The sequence below is a fragment of the Chrysemys picta genome, chromosome 2 (assembly GCF_011386835.1).
Source record: "Chrysemys picta bellii isolate R12L10 chromosome 2, ASM1138683v2, whole genome shotgun sequence".
NCBI classification, from domain to species: Eukaryota; Metazoa; Chordata; order Testudines; family Emydidae; genus Chrysemys; species Chrysemys picta.
Window position 1 is genome coordinate 225,610,455 of NC_088792.1, and position 19,585 is coordinate 225,630,039.

General features: G+C 41.8%; 1 protein-coding gene across 8 annotated transcripts in view; it reads left to right on the forward strand.

Annotated features, from left to right (window-relative positions):
- The window catches only part of FAM110B (family with sequence similarity 110 member B), a 182,502-nt gene that overhangs the window by 156,452 nt on the left and 6,465 nt on the right, over positions 1-19,585 (forward strand). For 2 of the 8 annotated variants that reach the window (XM_065585597.1, XM_065585596.1), the window contains one exon: positions 10,225-10,378. The exons of the other annotated variants lie outside the window; for them this stretch is intronic. The gene's annotated coding sequence lies outside the window, so the exon portion shown is untranslated. The remainder of the gene's footprint in view (positions 1-10,224; positions 10,379-19,585) is intronic. 8 annotated transcript variants of the gene reach the window in all.

Genomic DNA, 19,585 nt, shown 5'->3' on the forward strand with positions numbered 1-19,585 from the left:
GCTAGTGCACCAGGTTTAGTTTAGTGGTGTCACAGTTTTAAGAGGCTCACATCAGCTTGCTTCATTCTCTCTCAATATGACCATTATGTTGTCTTGAAATCTTTTTTCGTGTATAGGAAGTGAACAAGAAACAGGAAGGCTTAGGCAATTTTTTTATGATTTATCTCTGGCTCAAAATTAAAAATACATCCAACTCCTACTCTTAAAATTACTTAGTAAGTAGTGGGTATCAGTCTGAGTTTTAAGAAAAGCTCATCTGTCATGGCTTTGACTTGTTAAAGATTGTTGAGCAAGATGCTGTTGTGGGCTTTCTTTTCTAAAAGATCATTTTGTGGTAAACATACTCCCTGGCCTGTGCCTGTGTTCATATGGTACAAGTCTTATTCCTGAGGGAATTCTGTGCCAAAAAAAAAAAAAAAAAAATTCTGCACCAAAAAAATAAATAAAAAATCTGCGCACAATATTTTAAAATTCTGCAAAAATCAATCAATAAATGTGGAGACTTGAGCATGGCAGTGGGGTCAGGGCACTGGCTGCATGGAGGTGGGAGATCACCGTGCAGCCCCCTCACCTCCTGAGATAGGGACTCAGCGGTGAAGCTGCACCCAACCCTTACACAGAACAAAGGCCTAGCCTGCCCCAGAAACACCCCATGGCCCTGCCCCTCCATGCCAGGTGCACTAGGTGTGGGCAGGCAGGCTCAGCCCAGCAGGATCCAAGTGTGGAGGGGCTTAGTGTGTGGGGATCCAGGTGTGGAATGAGAGGGTTCTGTGGTGGACAGTCTGGGTGCAGGCAGCTCAGTGGTGGGTCTGGAAGCATAGGGGCTTGTTGGGGGCTTCTTGGTGCAGTGGGAATGGGATTCAGCAGGGGGGTCCAAGTGAAAGTGGTTGGGGGGGGATCCGAGTGACTCATTAGGGTGGTTCAGGTGTGGGGGGGTCCAAGGTGCATGCTCGTCGGAGTGAGGGTTTGATGCTCCTGCTTAATGGGGGAGCCCCAGCTGCTGCCGCTGCCACCAAGAGGATGCCACATGCCGGGATTCTGCTTCCCCCCATTCCCCTATCCCCCGTTCTCTTTTCCATCCCCTCCTCACTACCCCCTTCCCCATCTCCTCCCTTCACTCCCACATCTCCCTGCCCTAACCTATCCCCTTCTTTCACCACTGCCTGTTCCCCACTTTCCCCATTTTCCTTCCCCCATTTTCCCCGTGCCACCCTGCCCCTGTGCTCTGCCCACTGCGGGCTCTTACCATTGTACAGAAAACAACCAGCACACATACAAGGGGAAGTGGACTGGCACTAGGACCCAGGAGATGGCATTCAGCTGTAGAGTCAGGAACCCAAACTGCTACCTTCCCTCACCCTGGCAGCTCTGTGCCTGCAGAAATGGGGTGGCTGTTGGGGGGGGCATTGCTCCTCTCCCCCTCGTGGTGATTTACTGCTGCTCCAGGTGCCCGAAACCAGGTGTCCACACTGCCGGGGAGGGGCGTGTGACTGCTCTTGCAGCTTCCCTTTGCTTCCCCGTCACTTTCTGCAGGGAAGCAAAGAAATCTGCAGAGCATCATGATTTCTGTGCCCAGGCAGTGATGCAGAATTCCCCCAGGAGTAAAGTCTGCCGTCACTGAGTTTTATAAATTATTTAAAGCAGAGGAGAGAATAAAGGATGAAAATAAAAGGGGATAAAAGTAAGTTTGTCAGTAGTGCCGAAGAGGACACTGTTCAGTGACAGAAATCTCCTCCATACCCTAGATCAGGTAAAATAACAAGATCAGGAGGCTTGCTGACTTGAAGAGAGCAAGTAGTTTTCATAACCAGTGTACATGGCAGAACTACACCCTCAGTTAGAAATACTGAACTATGAATAGTCCATACAGACTAGCAAATGTTCACAAGCCATATAGTACATCCAATGTGGAAAAAAAAAAGTAGTAAGATGCACACGCTTATCTTATTTGTTACCTAAATCACACATATACAGGAAGACTAAACCATAGAGCTTTCTGCTCCAGAAACAGGCCCAAAGGAGAATCAGAATAACCAGAGAAAACTCTTCATTAGTTGTTGGTAGTTTTAAGTCTTATTTTGTTTTTGCAGCCAGCTCGAAGTGAGTAGAGGCTCACAGCATCAGCCTACTGGTGATTCACAGTAGCAAGAGTCCCCAGTGGGTGTAGCATCAGTGTAGCTGGTTCCTACAGGATCCTTCCTGCCTCCCACAGAGAGAGGAGCAGTGTATGCGGTGCTCCAACTGTCTTCAGCTGGTGTATGGGCTCTTGGGGACTCCCCTAGGCTGCTGTACCATGCACCTGAGGCCAGACAGAGAATCAGGGAGACACAACCAGCATGTCACAGATGCTGGCCTGTAATATCTAACTGGCGTAAGCACATGAAACATGAGACTTTTCATTTTACAACTGTATCTACATGAGTAGTTTGGAATTGAACAGAATTTTGTGTGTGACTATTTTAATTATGTTAATTCAAGTCATCAGTGAAATAAGATTTCATGCTTTTAACTGTATTATAAGTGGCTAATGGTTTTGACTTAAATTTTCTACTTATAAAGATTTGGGGCTAAATTCTGCACTGATTTTTTTGTGCAATCCCATAGAATACAATGGGGTTGCATAGGTGTAAATCAGTGCACTCTCTGTCTCTCTTTCTCTGTCTAATCTAAACTGTGCTTTAGGTATTGTGTTGATTAAGAAGTTTATCTAGAATATGTCACTTTAAGAGCAATATGCTGGACTGACAGACTGCTGGGAGAGGTTTGTTACCAATACAGTTAATCAAATTTAAATAGTGAACTTATCCGAAGAAGTGGGCTGTAGTTCACGAAAGCTTATGCTCTAATAAATTTGTTAGTCTCTAAGGTGCCACAAGTCCTCCTGTTCTTCTTTTTGCGGATACAGACTAACACGGCTGCTACTCTGAAACCTTAACATATGGCTGTGCTTGAGGCACTTAGTAGATTGTTTCAGATTCAGTCGCTGATTACATTGCCATTACACCGTAGTCCTCTACAAAATTTCAGTTTGAAAATCTGAACGCATCTTCCTCTAAGTTTTCCCAGGGACTTCTACCCTGCCACAAACCATGGGCCTGTTGTTGACTGGCCTGTGCATAGGTGCACTGGAGGGGGGAGGACTCAAAGATCTTTGCCTAGCTACACACACAAACAAAAAACAGTGCCCCAAAAGCCACAGTTTGCCCCACATATGCCATACAGAGAATGAAGAATATTATTAGGGGTGTTATTGTTTGTTTGTTTTTTTAAATGCACTTCCTGTGTTGGAGTAGCATTTAAAGCCTTAACAGTAAAACTGTGTGTGTGTGAGAGAGAGATACTATAAATATTGTGCAACAAAGAATAATTAAACCAACTTCCTTGATTATTTTTAAATCTTTCATCCCAACAACCACATTCCTAACTCCTTGTTCCTGTATCAGCTTTGCCTGCTAGCTCCATCTGCAGTATACATTTCTTTCACGGTCACTGAACAGAATTATTGGTCTTTTGCTCCATATCATAGACATTAGGTACCAGCAACGTGATTAAAGGCTCCATGGACCATTGATTTGCTTCTTTATTTGTATACCTTTCCAAGTCATTGTTATCCTGGGACCCAACCCAAGTTTGGTGAATCCCTTGTGACATGACCTTTTCTAGCAATTTCACAGTTTACTTCATATGCTCTAAAGGAACCCTTGAGAACTGGCACAGTTTATTTTTCGTGGAGCTAGATGATTGCAACAATCCACTGACAACAAGGCCACAATCTCATTGGCAATACTTGTGTTTTCTGTTACCTTGACCTCAGTCTTTCATTTTAGGAGATTCAAAAGATACAGATCTTTGCAATTATGTCTACCTCTGTTCATTATATAAGAACATCTTCATCCATTACAGTTCACATTGACAATCCCATCATAAATCTGTATTCCTTGTAGGTCCCTTTTGCTCTTTGGAGTAGTGAGCTAGCACAAGTGTGATATATTTTGAAGAAATATTGCCATATCTTGCCACAAGTTAATTTTGCCTATTAGTTTATTGTAAATTATTTAAAAATAGATTTAAATATATGATCCGTTACATGTTTATTCCATGTATATTTGGCTCAATCTATTTGTCTGTAGCAAGGAGGAAATGTCCCTTGATGAGTGACAACAACTTCTTGTCTAAAACTTTCTCACCCTTATAGGTAAGTATGCTTTCCAGTGTCAGCCCTGTGTTAATCAATGTAGTGTTCTTTATTCAGTCTGCTCCACTATCACTGCTGCTGCTTGTAGACTGACCAGTCTTTTCAAAATGAGTGTTCAAAACTTTGTGGGTGACTGTGAAACTGACAAAACTCAAGGCAGTTTCACATTATTTCTGTGAAAAGCTGTGGCCTGCGGTAGAGGGAGAATCTAAAGCCATTCACATGGGAGGAGTACACAGACATGGAGGATGGGGTAACTGAGTATTCTGATATGGGTTTCTCTCCATCTCTTTTGTTGAAGCTGTTCCACTTTAATAAATAATTTAATATTCATTGAGCCAGAGAGAGAATGAAAATCACTCTAAGTCCAGGGGACAGGACACTCACCTGAGAGGTGGGAGGTCCCTGTTCAAACCCCTCCTCCTCCTCCTCCTCCTCAGGCAGAGCAGGAAATAGAACCAGGATCTCCCAGGTATGGGGTGAGTGCCATAATCACTGGGCTAAAGGTTATAAGAGAGGTTCTCCTCTTCTTCATCCTGGCTGTTATGTGTGAAGTTAAACACCTGCCTAACTCATTCTCGCAAAAAATGGCTTAGACACCTAAGCTGCCTGACTCCGGAAAAGGGGTTCCCAGCTGTGGATTACAAGCAGAGATAGAGGCCTCCCTGCAGCCTGGATTTAAGTGCCTAGCTTCATGATAGGGGAAGAGCTTAGGATACACCTCTTTTGTCAGCATCTCCCCTTGGCTAGTTTAGGCAGCTCTGTGCCTAATGTGCTAGCTTTTGTGGATTGCATTCTTAGGTGCCTCTTTCCCCCCATGCATTGTTGTAGAGAGCCTATATGCCTAACTTGGGGTTTGTGAACCCCAGTGATTTTCTAGGCACCTAAAAGGCGTTGCAAAACCAAAGTCCTTTTGTGGATCCGGCCCCAACTGCTTTATTCCTTAAAACTGCTAGTGGTTGGGCTGATTTTCAGGGTCTAGTCTTGGGGTGTCTGTGGTGCACAGAAATTTTCTCTCTAGCCAGTGCATTTAGCCTTCAGGCTGGTAGGTGTTGGGTATATTTCTCCAGTTGTGGGTGGGTATAGCAGAAAAATGTGAGGACTTTTCATTCCTTTACCTGAGTCATTCCCTTAGTTAACAATTCTGCTGACTGATGTATAATCCAGCTCACTCTTCCATAGTTGTAATGTATCTGTTGTGCTAACAGAAGTCAAAATCAGGGGGGAAATTGCCAGTGAAATAACCAGTCAAAAATTGAAATACAGCTAGAGAGCCATATCTGCTAAGCAAGGACATTCATCATGTACAGTTGCTTTTTAAACCTAGCCACACAATGAGGATAGTGATAGTTATTAGTTAATATTTATTTGTTTTAAGAATGCATATTTAAAACATTTGTGTAATAGCAATCTACTATACAAATGTACTGATTACTTTTTTCCAAATTGTTGTGTACAAATATATTGATTAAAGGGAAAACTTACCCATAATTTTTAAATACAATATGGTGGCATTCTGTATGCCCTAAAAAGACTGAAGATATTTTAAAAAGTCATCAGTAGATCTAAAATCCAGAACTTTTTGACTAATTGGATTCACAAGAACTTTTCCAAGTCAGTAATGTTTCCTGTTGTTGAAGAGGGAAAGGTACTCCTGGGGGAATTCTGTCTCACTGTGTGCATAATTAATGAGTCACACATATTTTTAATTTTTTGTGCAGAAAAAAAGCTGCTGCCGGAAAGTTGCTGCGGTTCCGCATTTTACCCACCAGAAGGTGCTATGGCGCTAGAACAGAGCAGCCTCCCCGCCAGCCCCAGCAGAAAATAACTGTCTGGAAAGTTGCTGCAGTTCTCCCTTTTGCCCACCACAGGGTGCTGTGGCAATAGAACAGAGCAGCAGCTCCCAGCCACCTAGGGAAGAAGAAAGAGACTGCCTTCGTCATAGCCCCTGTCAGGCCAGGTCAGGAGACAGACAGTGTGGGGCTCCTGGGGGGGTCGGGTTCATAAGGGCTAGTGGGGGAAGACAAACTGTGGCAGGGGCTTAGGGAGACCAGCTAGCAAGTGTGAAAGATCGGGATGGGGGTGGGAGGTAATAGGTGCCTATATAAGAAAAAGCCCCAAATATTGGGACTGCCCTTTAAAATCGGGACACCTTGTCACCCTACAGGGGCTGAATGGGAGTGAAGGCGCAGGGCCACATGGTGAGAGGGGAGGGAATGAAGGGCCACATAGGGACAAGGGAGTGGCTGAAGGGGGCACAGAGACACATGGGGACAGGGAGGGGGTTCAGGGCCACATGGGGATGTGGGAAGTGGATGTCGGAGTGGCGGTGCAGGGATACATGGGGACAGGGGCAGATGTGTCTGACTGAATGTGAGAAGCCAGAGGTCACCCAGGGTCTGCATTGCTTCCAAACAATCCCTCCCCATCCCCCCAAAAAAACCTATTCCATACTTTTCCCATCCATACCTAACAACCCACCAAGTTCACACCCAGGCTCCTTCCCAGCAATGATTTCCCTCTCCCTCAGCTCCTCCGTTACCCCTGACTCCCCCAAGCTTTGCACTGCTTCTGAGGGGTGTGGGAAATACGTTTCTGTATTGTAGTTTAAATGAATTATTACTCAGAGTTCTGTATTAATATGTCTAGTAAGGAATCTATTTGTCCAAAAAAACATTTCCTGAATCTTTTTTGTTGTCTGTATTGTTACAGACATATTTACTGACAGGTATTTTGAAATAAATGACCAAAAATAATTGAAACTGGTGTGATTATATTGTGTTATTTTGACAAATAAAATATGCAGGATTTTGCAGAATTTGAAAAAATTGTGCATAGAATTTTTAATTTTTTGGCGCAAAATTCTCCCAGGAGTGGGAAAGTATGAAAAAGGTGAAAAATGCAAAGTGAAATGTACAGTATTGGCTGGCAGTGAGAGTATTATGTTACAAGACAAATATTATGGTATAAATATCAATGTCTAAAATTTAAAGCTGGTCAAAAAAGGTGCAAGGTTTGTTTTTGTTTGTTTTGTTACTGAAATTCCAAGTTTCAATCTTTTTTTCAAAAATCCCTACTACTTATCTCTCAGACTCCGCTTTGTGGTGCATCTCCCAATAGTCAGTACAAATATATTATGAAAAGTAAATATATACTTTTGTAATAGTCCTAGAAGAATTTGAAAAGTTCTTCTGATCTCATTTCTTAAATTGGGAAACTTTCTACTTTGTAACAGTAGCATGCTAAGCTGCACTCCATCACGTTCACTGAGCTGTAGTAGTGTTCACATGGGGCATTAGTTTATGGCAAGCTGGTGTGCTGTAAAGCCATGCCCTGGCTTTCAGCACAGTAACTTGCTGTGTAAGTAAGTTCTAGTCCTCCATCCTGCTCCAGGAGGTAAACTCAGTGGCAAAACTCTTATTAACTTCAGTGAGAGCAGGATTGTGCCCTAGCACTGTGTCAGTACTGTAACGGGGCTACATCAATAAGAGAGAACCTTTTGTAAAATAGGATTATCGTGCTTGCTCTGTGGGTCTGAACTTGAAAGACTTCCTCACTTTCAAATGCCATTGACTTGATTCTGAGTTCCAGATGTGGAAGGCTTGTAGCAGGGATCAGCAACCTTTGGCACGCGGCCCATCAGGGAAAGCCGCTGGCAGGCTGAGACGATTTGTTTACCTGCAGCATCCGCAGGTTCGGCCAATCACAGCTCTCACTGGCCACGGTTCACTGTTCTAGGCCAATGGGGGCTATGGGAAGCGGCATAGGCAAAGGGATGTGCTGGCCGCCGCTTCCCGCAGCTCCCATTGGCCTGGAATGGCGAACTGCGGCCAGTGGGAGCTGCGATCGGCCGAACCTGCAGATACTGCAGGTAAACAAACTGTCCCAGCCCGCCAGCGCCTTTCCCTGACGGGCCACGTGCCAAAGGTTGCCGATCCCTGGCTTATAGGAATATACCATATATGATGTACTGTTTTTATCATAAAATATGCCTATGACTACCTTGAATCAACTCATATTAACATTCATTAATTTGGAAAAATTCATTAAAATGCCCTTTCAGTCCTTGGAAAATGCTGCTGAAGTAGATGACTCTGGGGTTAATGACTAGGAAAGCTGAATCAATGTAGTAGTTTTAAAAGGAACTCAGGTTTTTTCTCTCATCGTCTAGAAATGGCAGAAAGTTGTTGGAAGCTTGTTTTTTATATATTTTCTTATGAAAATATTTACATTTGTTTGAATGTGCAGTCGTGTGTGACACAATGGCTTAGTGCATAACTTGAATACTTTTGAAAATGTAGCCCCGTTTGTTTTGTTTTGAATGAATGTATAACACTGCTTAGGCTCAACATTGCAGATATGGCATAGAAGGGTTTAAGACCAAGTTCTGGGGCTTACCAAATGTCTTATGATATACAGTCCATAGTTTCTTCAGCGTACAGCCAGGTTGCTTCTATCATTTATCTGCTAAAGTAGTTAGAAATATGTCTTGGTTCCTTGCGTGGTTTCCCTGTTCTTCCTTCTTCCTCTGCAGTAGCACATGATGTCTTATCTCATGTTAATGTTATGTCCCTGTGTTCTCTTACATCAGGGAATTATTTAACTATGTTGAAAAGTACCTTTGCATTTTTCAATTTCTTACATCATTCCTACAGGTGGCTGCTGTATTTCTGTTTTTTGTTCTTTCTTCCTTTCATAAAGACAGTTATCCTAGTGGGGTTTGTAATCCTGATACCAGGAAGGAAGCCAGTATTTTGCACTGCATTTTTACATGTACTCTTTTGTGGTAAGGTATATGATTCCAACAGGCTTTTTCTGATCTCTTGCCCTATATCTTTGAGAAACCTGTTCTAATGATAAAGGCAATTTTTCTTTGACCTTCAAGTGGTGTTGGTGGTTTTGTATGTGTTTAATCTTAATGCTTAAGAAAGAAGGTTCCGGTGAGGAAAGTGAAGGTTCATGTCTTGGTGTCCTCAATCAAATAATCCAGTGGGGTTTTCTGTGTTCGATTTTGTTTGTTTTGTTTTGTTTTTGTGCAACGTCTGTACTTTATTTTGTTGCTGTCTCTAGTAGAAAAAAGACTTAGAATCAGCTAGCTGTGATAACCTGTAAAAATAAATAAATTAAATAAAATAAAATGTGCTCTTTCCAAGCAAGCCCTTTCAACCTTAAACATCTAGAGTCTTCAGTTATGTATATATTTTACTAGTTATATCCTCAAACACAGAGGAAGCCTTCAATATTTTTGAGTCTAACCACAGCACTTTGATGTTGTTTTTAGGGTTCTGGCAGGTGAAATATATGAAAGTTTAAAATCCTTTGTCCATCATTAAAGCTATTAAAAGAAAAAATACAGTATCTTCTCTCTCTAGAAATCAGTGAAGGAAAAAAGAAGTGTAACAAAAGAAGTAGCTTACTGTTAACTGATATAGGGAAAACAGCTGAAACCAGAGTGCATGGAAGGGAGACAGAAGCTGCTTTTTACCAAAGAGTCTACAATTCTTTGGGAATGTACTTCTGTCTTCATAAATAGCTCATGAGTAGAGCTTGTGTAATCCAATTTATACATTATACCTGGATTATAAACTGCAGTCAGCTACGAGGCACTTTTGATGTTTTTTGTGTGTAAAAGATGCTATAAAAATAAATAATAATCAGTGTTAATACATCATATATCACAAAACAATGGAATCTGTAACACGCTTCACTGATATTCAATTTTAATTCATTTAGTAGAAGGCATTCCACTTTCATCTGCTTCCAGTCACCAAATGCAGCTCTTGAAGGTGAAGCTATATAACATGTGCACTTCAATTGGCAACTGTTTGTTGTTTATTCCAAGACAAAAAGTTGTTAAGGTTGAGAGTACATATCAGTAACTTGCAGGTAAAAATGAAGTCCAAAGATGTTGTAATTATCTCAAAACCAATCATTAGAAACCCAGGAAATTCAGAATTAAAGACACACATTTTCCATACTTTTCCCCTTCATGGTGTCATTTTGTATTGGATTTATTTATGTATTCTCAGATAATTCCTTCTATGATCAGTTCTCATACAAAGCACATGGAGTGCTGCAAGTTTGGGGAAGACGTGTGTGTTTCATACATAAACAAGATGCTGAATCCCAGCTTTAAGTGCCAAATGGAACTCAGACTTAGGTATGGAGTCACAACTAGCAATGGTGAGTACTTAGTAATTAGTATGACAGTAGTGTCTAGAGACCAGACGCATTGGTTTGGTCAACACTGCAGAGTTCGATCAATGTAGGGCAGCTTATGTTGACCTAACTACGTCAGTGTCTACACTACAGGCTTGCTCCCGCTGATGTAAGTGCCCTACTACACCGACATAATAACTCCACCTCCACAAGAGTTGTAGGCTTACGTTGGTGTAGTTAGAGTGACGTAGTGTCTGTGTAGACATTGCATCACTTACATCGGCTGTTGGCTAAAATTTTTGTTAATTTCACAGCTCTGTGCTGGAGCCGTGAAATTGACAAAAAAGACTAGCAGGCTCCCTGCTGTGAATCCTCTACCTGGCTCACAATTTGGGCTGTCACCCCAGGGCGGGTGTGGAGTGCCCCCCAGACTCCCAGCTACTCACTTCCAGCAGGCTGCTGCCCGGGCTTTCCGCTCCCTTCTGGGAGTCCTGCTTCCCCCAGCTCTCCGCTCGTAGCTGGGTTCCTGCCCAGCCTCCCTGCTCCAAATCCAACTGCGGGGCACTGAGAGCCTGGGCTCCCAGCTCCCCATGGAGCTCCCAGAGTGCAACTGCTCTGAGCAGAGATAATAGCAGCATGGAATTGACAAGAATGTCAGTTTCACTGCTGATAGGTTCTGTGCTGTGAAATTGAGCCCCCGCAGGGCTTACAGCTGGGGCTGTCACCCCGGGGCGGATGGGGGGCTCCAGCTGTGAGCCCTGTGTGGCTTTCAGTGCCCCACAATGTCTCACTTCAGTCGGTGCAAGCATTCCCGGTGAAGATGTGCTCTACTGGCAGAAGGAGAGTAGTGTGGACACCAACAGCAGATTAAATTGACTTAGTGGTGGCTGTAGATCGACCTAAATTAGTAGTGTAGACAAGCCCACAGTTCCTAGCCTAAAGACTTTACACGGAGTCTAAATAGACAAAATGCACAATGGGTGGGAAGGGAAACAGGTACAGGGAGGTGAATTTGCACAACAGGCAGTACTAGGAGTAGAACCCAGGGTTTCTTGACTTATAGGCCAGTGTCTTATCCTCTACCTCACACTGCATTTCCTGTAAAGATTCTTCCATCAAGACTTGTAACAGGAATTTGCAAGATCACTTTCTCTAGAATCGCCTATTAAGAACTTGGCAATATTCATCTTTTAAGGAAGGATGGTCTTACGCTTAAGGCACTAATCAGAGTCTCAGAAGACTGAATCCGTTTTCTGGTTCTGCCATAGACTTCCAATGTGACCTAGTCAAGTTATGTAGTCTCTCTGTGCCTCAGTTCCCCATCCAGGGGTGATATGCAGGTAAATACATGAATGATTGTGAGATGCTCAGATACAGCAGTGCTGGGGGCCATATCAGCAGATAGACAAACTGCTTAGCATTCTTCAATCTAAGTCATCTTTCTAACTGATGGATTTCTGAGGATAAGGGGTTGGATGCGCTTTAAGTTTCAGGAAGCTCTATGGGCAGAGAACTTACATGTATTGGTATTGCAGCAGATTCCAAATTCAATTGGGAAGGTAAGAGAAAGGAAGAAATGATGTCAAAGGGAAAACTGGATTTACCGTAGACAGCCCAAATTGTGAGCCAGGTAGAGGATTCACAGCAGGGAGCCTGCTAGTCTTTTTTGTCAATTTCACGGCTCCAGCACAGAGCTGTGAAATTAACAAAAATTTTCTGATTGACAGCTGGCTGTTCCTGGTTGACTTGATTTTCTCCATCCTTTTTTTTTTCTTCTTCTTCTAGAAATGGATCTGACTCTCATGCCCATTTCCATTTTCCTCTGTATCTGTTGTTTTTCTGTGTTCTCTTCTTGTGAGCATTTTCTATTTTGTTCCTGTAGCTTCCACTCCTCCTTCCTCCAGTCTCTGTCAATGACCCCTTCCCTCTGTTTTTCATCCGCCTATTCCTTTTCCTTTCATTTCTCCCCACTCTTTTGTATTCTTTTCCTGCTCATATGTCCTGTTCCCCAGTATCTCTTTTCTCCCGACTCCTTTTTCCCTTTACTCTTTTTTCATCCACTTTGCCTCTCCTCTTTTTTCCTATGCTTCCATTTATCCTTCCCTTTTTCCTCCCTCATTTTCATCTTGCTTATCTTTCTCCTCCTGTTGCTGTCTTCCTTCGGGTGGGAATATCTCAAACTATCTGTTCCTTTCCTCTCACTTTGTTTGAATTAAATATGCTGGAGCACTCACCAAAGCCTTGAATTTAGGTAGGCTTCAAAGTAAAAAAAATAGAATAATTGTAGTGTCAATAAAGGGTATGGTTGGTCCATTTACTTGAACATTCTGAGGCAAGAGAGATAAAGGTTTCTGAAAAGGCAAGTAATATTTAAAATACATATATAGGTTACAATGTATTTTGGCTTTGTCAAGTAATGTGAATCTGTAACTTGTAATGTAGAATTCTGTAGGGATATTGATTGTCTTCGAGTTGATTGTGAGTTCTAGAGGGTTATGGAGGTTATCACTGGGCCGGACATGTAGTTAGGATGATGGAAGGCAGACCAGTTAAACATCTCTTGGAAGGACATTTTTATGATGTCCAACCTCATGACCGACCAAGGAGAAGATAGAGGGATAATATTGAACAAGAACTAAGAACATTTAATGTGAATAACCATCAGCAAGGAAAATATGCCCTTGACAGAAAGAGGTGAGGATAAATGCTGAGAGCATCCAAGGACCTCTGTGATCTATAGAGTGAGGGGTAAAGTAAAATAATAAAGTATCAAGTATACTTTATGAAAGAGACTGATTTGTTTTGATTAGGTCATATTGTATCTTGCTTTGTAATAACTGAAATGAAGTGGGAAAAGCTGGCATTCCCTTTCAAATGGGCTTATATTTTCCAGATTCATGCATGTTAAGAACCCTGTGAAACAATTTGTGTTATTGCGTGATCCTCATACACAATCACAATATGAAGGGTAATACTAGGGAATACTTTCTGTTATTCCCACTTGCAAAGCAAACACAGTAAGAGAACTGGCTGTTTCCAGAGCTTGGACACTAGCACAATCTGAAAGCTGTGAACCGGAGAAAAGTCAGTCTGTTGGTATGTAAACAAGCATAAGCATAAAGTACAATATTTGGAGATAATACAGGTACAATATCAAATTGTTACAATATTACTGATTTGCAACCTCTATTCCTGAGGTGTTTGTAACTCTGAGATTCTACTGTACTTATAGATCAAAAAAGTTATCGCTGGAAGAAAAATTCCATCATAATTACATCAATGTCTTTAGGCATAAGGAAAGGTATTTAGTCCTCAGGGTTTGACAGTCTTACCTGCTTTGTTCTAAAGCCAGCTTTCCATTTTAATATCCAGTCTCTATCTTGGAGGTCATTAATGGGAAAAAATCCTCTGGGTATTGAACTGGACTTACTTTGGGAGTCAAATCAGATTTAAGGGGTTTTTTTAATACAGTTTCCTGATGCTGATACTTTCAAGTGACTATCTAGGTATTTGTACGAGACTTATTGCAACCCCATAGTCTTCATGAGAATGCTCCATGATGAAGTATTTGTAGTGTAGCCTATTATTATTCTGGTGTGGCTACAAACTATTAAAACATAGATGAAGTAGTTAATGTGTGATTTGTCATTATACTATAGATGAAGTGCTAGATCCTCTCTTTACTAACAAATGCCCATTAAATTTCAGTTGCGGCAAAACAGAGGCCAATACAATTATTTTTCACATATCCTGACCAAAATTTTCAACTGTGACTAGTACTTTTAGGTGACCAACATGAAACAACTTAATGGGGCCTAGTATTCTGAAAATCAGCCCCCTTTAAGTTATCTCAAGTTGGGCAGCCAGAAAGGGAGGCACCTCAAAATACTAATGACCTTAAAAAAATTTAGACTCCTAGTTTTATTTCCAGATCACTATTTTATACTAACTGTACTGTTTACTATATGTGTGCACACAGTAGTATATCCTATCCTATACTATACACACACGTACATTTTCTAATTCCCACCATCAATCTCTGTACCTCCAGGCATCTACATAAAATCTTTTGAGTTTTAAAGACTATACAAACTTAATGCCTCATCCTGCACACTTTAGCTCAAGCAATAGTGTTTACTTAGCAGAGAACAGGATGAGGCCCTGGACTTAAAAGGTCAAAAGGTTTAGGTCTAAAGATGCCAATTTAGACTTTTTTAAAAGAAAAGTTTTAGAAAATTTGTTGACAATTAATTTTTTTATTAATGTAAATCAATATCAAAATGTTTTATTAATTTAATAGCTGTATAACATCTTGACCCCACTTGCCTCTCCAGCTACTGCCCCATCTGCCTTCTGCCTTTCAACTCTAAGCTCATTGAACACCCTGTCACAGTTCAGGGCAACTGCACCTCTATTTCCTTTCCATGATCTAGCAAGAGCACCCACTCTCAGGCTTCCAGCTCCCGGGCCATCACTTCTGTTGGGCAGAGACGTGCACCTCTCTCCCTCCTGACTGGGGTATTTCTAGACTGGCGAGCTCCCTGCCTGCACTGTATGACTTCCTCAGCAAAGTCAGACTGCCTACGCAGGCCTGCTTTTCTTTTCTCCTTAGAGACGGCAAACAGTGTAATTGCCACAATTGTTACCACCCAGCTCTTTCTAAGCAAGTACATTTATTCATAAGGCAAAAGCATTATAGAGAAAACATATTGAAAACAATAAAAAGAGCCTACCTGCATGGTAATCAGCTTACCATAGATCACCCCATCTCCAGCCGGGGTTCTGGCCAGTGAACAATCCTTCAAACCCCATTATGGTTACAAGTTTATAACCCCTTTTTGCTCAGATCAAGAACACTCATGGATCTGTGAGTTAGTCCTTTATGCTGTTTGGGCCTTTTCATCTTGGGAATAAATAATTCACAGACAAAGGTTCTCCTCTCCCCTCAGGGCAAAGGTTCGAAAGATCAGGTCTGGGGATGGTCCTTTGCATTACCCTTCTCTGGTCAGAACGGGGTGGGACAAGGGTCCCTGCCCAGTGACAGATGATGGCTGGAGACCTGAGACTTGACTGGGAACTCCTGGAGTGGATTACAAAGGGTGCATACAGGTGCAGTTACCCTGAAACTGTGACACACACTTTCTACAAATACTCTCTGGAACTCCTCTCTTCCAGCTCCATGCTAGATCCTCTCCAATCACCTTCCATCCCTAGCTTTCCATTGAAATCGCTCTTGCAATGGTCTCTGTTGACCTCATCCTCCTGGACCTGTCAGCGCCTCTGACACTGTTGATCATGCTCCTTTTCTTGAAGTCATGTCCTAACTGTGACACCTCCTACCTTTCTAATCACTTCTTCAGTGTGTCCTTCAGCGGCTCCTCCTCATCTGCCCTCCAGCTTTCTGCAGGGGTTCCACAGGACTGTCCGAGGTCCCCTTTTCTCTGCCCCTTTACACCAGTGGTTCTCAACTTATTTATCATTGTGGGCCACATCTGCAGCCCACAGTGTGTTACCTGGGCCGCAGGGGCCGGGTGGCAAGGGAGCAGCAGCCCGGACCCTGGAGCTTGTGGGACCAGACAGCAGCCCCGGACCTCCGATCCTGCAGCTGGCCTGGACCCCCACTGCACCGGACGGCTGCCCCAGAGCTTGTGGGGCCAGGCAGCAGCCCCGGACCCTGGAGCTTGCAGGGCTGGGTGGCAGCCCTGGACCCTGCGGGGCTGGCCAGAAGCCCTGGATCCCTGACCACCAACCCTGTGGGGCTGGCTGGCAGTCTCGACCCTGGACTCCCGACCCTGCCGCACTGGACAGCTGGGCAGCCCAGACCCCACCGCACTGTGCAGCCAGGAACCTGAACCCTGGTGTGCTAAAGGCTGACCTATCCACATAGGCCAGCCTTTAGCACACAGTTGAGATGGGCCGCAGTTGTGTGCTAATTGGGCTGCATGCAGGCCACGGGTTGAGAACCACTGCTCTACACCATATCTCTGAGTAATCTCATCTGCAAACACAAATTCAACTACTAGCTTTGTGCTGACGACTTAGACCTCTCTGTTTCAGACCTGCCTCCTTCTGTCCAAAATAAAATCTCAACCTATCTCTGACATCTCTTGTGAATGTCTAGTTGTCAGCTCAACATAGCTAAACCAGATATCCTAATCTTTCCCCATAAACCCTCCTTTCCCACCTGCTTTCTCAATTACTGTGCACAGTGCCACCATCCTGCTTATCGTTCAGGCTTGTAATCTGGGTGTCAGCTTTGACTTGGATGTCTCTCCAGGTCCTCACACCCAGGCTGTTTCTGAGTCTTGAAGATTCTTTCTGCACAACATCTCATGGTACAGTCTTTAATAATTATTATACCTATTTCTTATAAAAAACTTTTCGTCAGTAGATTTCAGAGCACATCATGATCTTTAATATATTTATCCTCACAACACCCCTGTGAAGCAAGGAAGTAGTGTTATACCCATTTTACGGATTGAGAACTGAAGTACAGCAGAATTAAGTGACTTGCCCAAGTTAATACAGGAAATTTGTGGCAGAGCAGGGAATTGATCCCCAGGTCTCCCAAGTCCAAGGCTAGTGCCCCAATTAATGGTGCTGTGGTAATACAAATAATAATAACTATAATATATAGTGCATGGCTGTGCATGGCATTTTATGTAAGAAATAACAAACCCCCAACAAAAACATTTTTAGGTAGCTGTTTCCTTGCAGTTACCAGCACTGCAAAAATGTTCAAGTGCATGAAAACCCCAAGTAAAAACTAACTAAAAATAGCCTAGTAAAGATTGTTTGTGCTAAGAGAAGGGCAAAGGATAAACACACAGCATAAATGATGAAAAACAGTAGTTAGATTTAACATTTCTTTCCCTATTAATATCAGAGGTTTAATTAACGGGAGAGGTTTTTAAAAAATGTATACAGTTTTGATACTTATAGTGAAGCTTAATTCATCTGGCAAAAGTTGCATGCAATCTCTGAAAGTTTTGTTTGTTTGAAAGAAGTACTGTGCATGTATATACAATTCATCTGTCTATTAAAATATTTATCAGTCGTTGCCATAGAAATAAACTGAGTCTGCAGGTGCGTGAGTGAGGAGGAAATGTTTCAAGCCCCTGCAGAGTTTTTTAGTGAATTGTTCTAATCAAACATATACTGAGATAGAAATCTTTCACAAAGAGCTGGATTTACAAAAAAGTCACATTAGTAAACCTTTTTAGGCCTCTTCCAGAGACTTTTTAAAATGACAGTCTGAATTATTCCTCAGTGAATTCTGTTCTGAGCAGTACAGGGGCACAGAGAAAATAGAATTGATTTCCATTACTGCTTTTATAAATACAGCTCGTAGTATTCCTCCAAACAATGTGGGGACCTATACTTGTCTCATAATGGTTTTGGTCTCTAGATGGAAGAAAAGGAGGTTTTGTTTCTCGGCTTTTTTGAGTATTTGTGCAGATTTGTATAGAAAGGTATTTATCCAGAAACAGGTATAACTGAGGGTCGATTATGGATTTTGGGTTGAAAATATAACAGTGCAGGATTCTACAGAAGAAAAGAATATTTCTAATTTTAGGTTTTTCCATCAAAGACATACTCTAGCTCCTGTCAAACAATAAACATATGCTTACATCCTGCCTTTGTGATAAAGAAGGTACTAGGTTGCTCAGCCACTTTTTTGGCATTTGTATGTAAATAGAATTTTTGGATACTATTTCTTTGCTAGAATCCTGGCATTTATAACATGGTTCAGATCTGTTTCAGAACATGCTGGGGTTCTAGTCTAAACTTCACAGGTTTAACTGCACAGTAGAATAGAATTGATATTAAATGATGGCTGGTTTTTGATAATGGAAAGTTTCAGCTTAGAAGGAAATAGTTAATTTAAATTTTAAAAATCCTTTTGGTTGGATTTAAGTTAAGAGTTAACCAAGTCAATCTTTATGAAACTAAACTAAATTGGACTTTTATTTCTATTGAAGTTTTGCATTCCTTATTCCATAATATTAGGATGCAACAATTGGTATTTAGGTTAGAAATCTGATTTCTTCTACAGACTCAAAAATTGTTTTAAACGTTTCAGAAGGAGGTTCAGTATCAAGAATTGATGTGCACGTTTGCACATGCTGTAAGAATAGAATAGAATTGGCATGAGGCTGTCAGGCCATTGGTAAAATCCTGTTAAGAAAATACTATAACAGGGAAAGCTAGTTCTCTCTCTTGAATAAGTGTTTATTTTAAGTAACACATTAGGCAGGTAGCAGTAGTAACCAAAATTTCAGCCTTTCCTCTTGAAAGGCGACTGCTATAATTATTCAAGCCTTTGTCACCATTATGGATCAACATAATGCAGTCCTCCTGAGGCAACTCTTAAAGACCACTCAGAAACTTCCACCAGTGTAGACTGTTCCTGACTGTTTAGCGCTTTTTAGTGCATGAAGCATATTACATCAGTGCTCCTTATAGTTTTTTTTTTTTTTTTTAGGTGTAATTGAAAATCAGCACTTTGATTTGTTTTTTGAGTCATAGCTATCTTAGAAATTGCCTCTCTTATGTTGTATCCTGACAACAGACATCATTTGAACCCTTCTGTGCACACACAAGTTGCACCAGTTTAAAATGGATTTAAACACTGAAAAAATTAAACAGTTACATATCTGGATGTAGAAACTCTTATGTCAGTTTACTGGCTTATTTTAGCTTATATTTGTATTTAGCTTATATTTATATGTATAAACTTACAGATACAAGTTATCCGCATATAAGCCAGGATCAAACCAAATTGAACCAGCTGTTAAACCCAGGGGGTAACTAAATCAGTTTAAACCACACCCCTTTAGTTAAACTAATGCAACTTTGTGTATTGACTAGGCCCAAGCCACTCTCACTTCAGAACGCGACTCACAGCTCTGAAATGTACTTTCCCCATTGGTTCAATGCGTCCTGAGTTTGACCTACAAGGCACATGGCAAGTGAGATCTCTCTTGTGATTTGGGATTTTTTCTTTTGAGTCCTTTGAGCTGACGTCAGTTAGTTATGTTTATGTCAGTTAGTTGTGTTTAGTTATGTTTTTAATGTGAGTGATGTATATATTTGATGTAAATGTGTCTAAAGGTTGTGATAGGTACTTTTTAAAAATTGGAAATAAAATTGACTTGAGCCTTTAAAAATTTAGGCAAGACAAAGGAAAGGCTGACAATCTGGATTGACAGAGTAAAGGCTGATAATAAA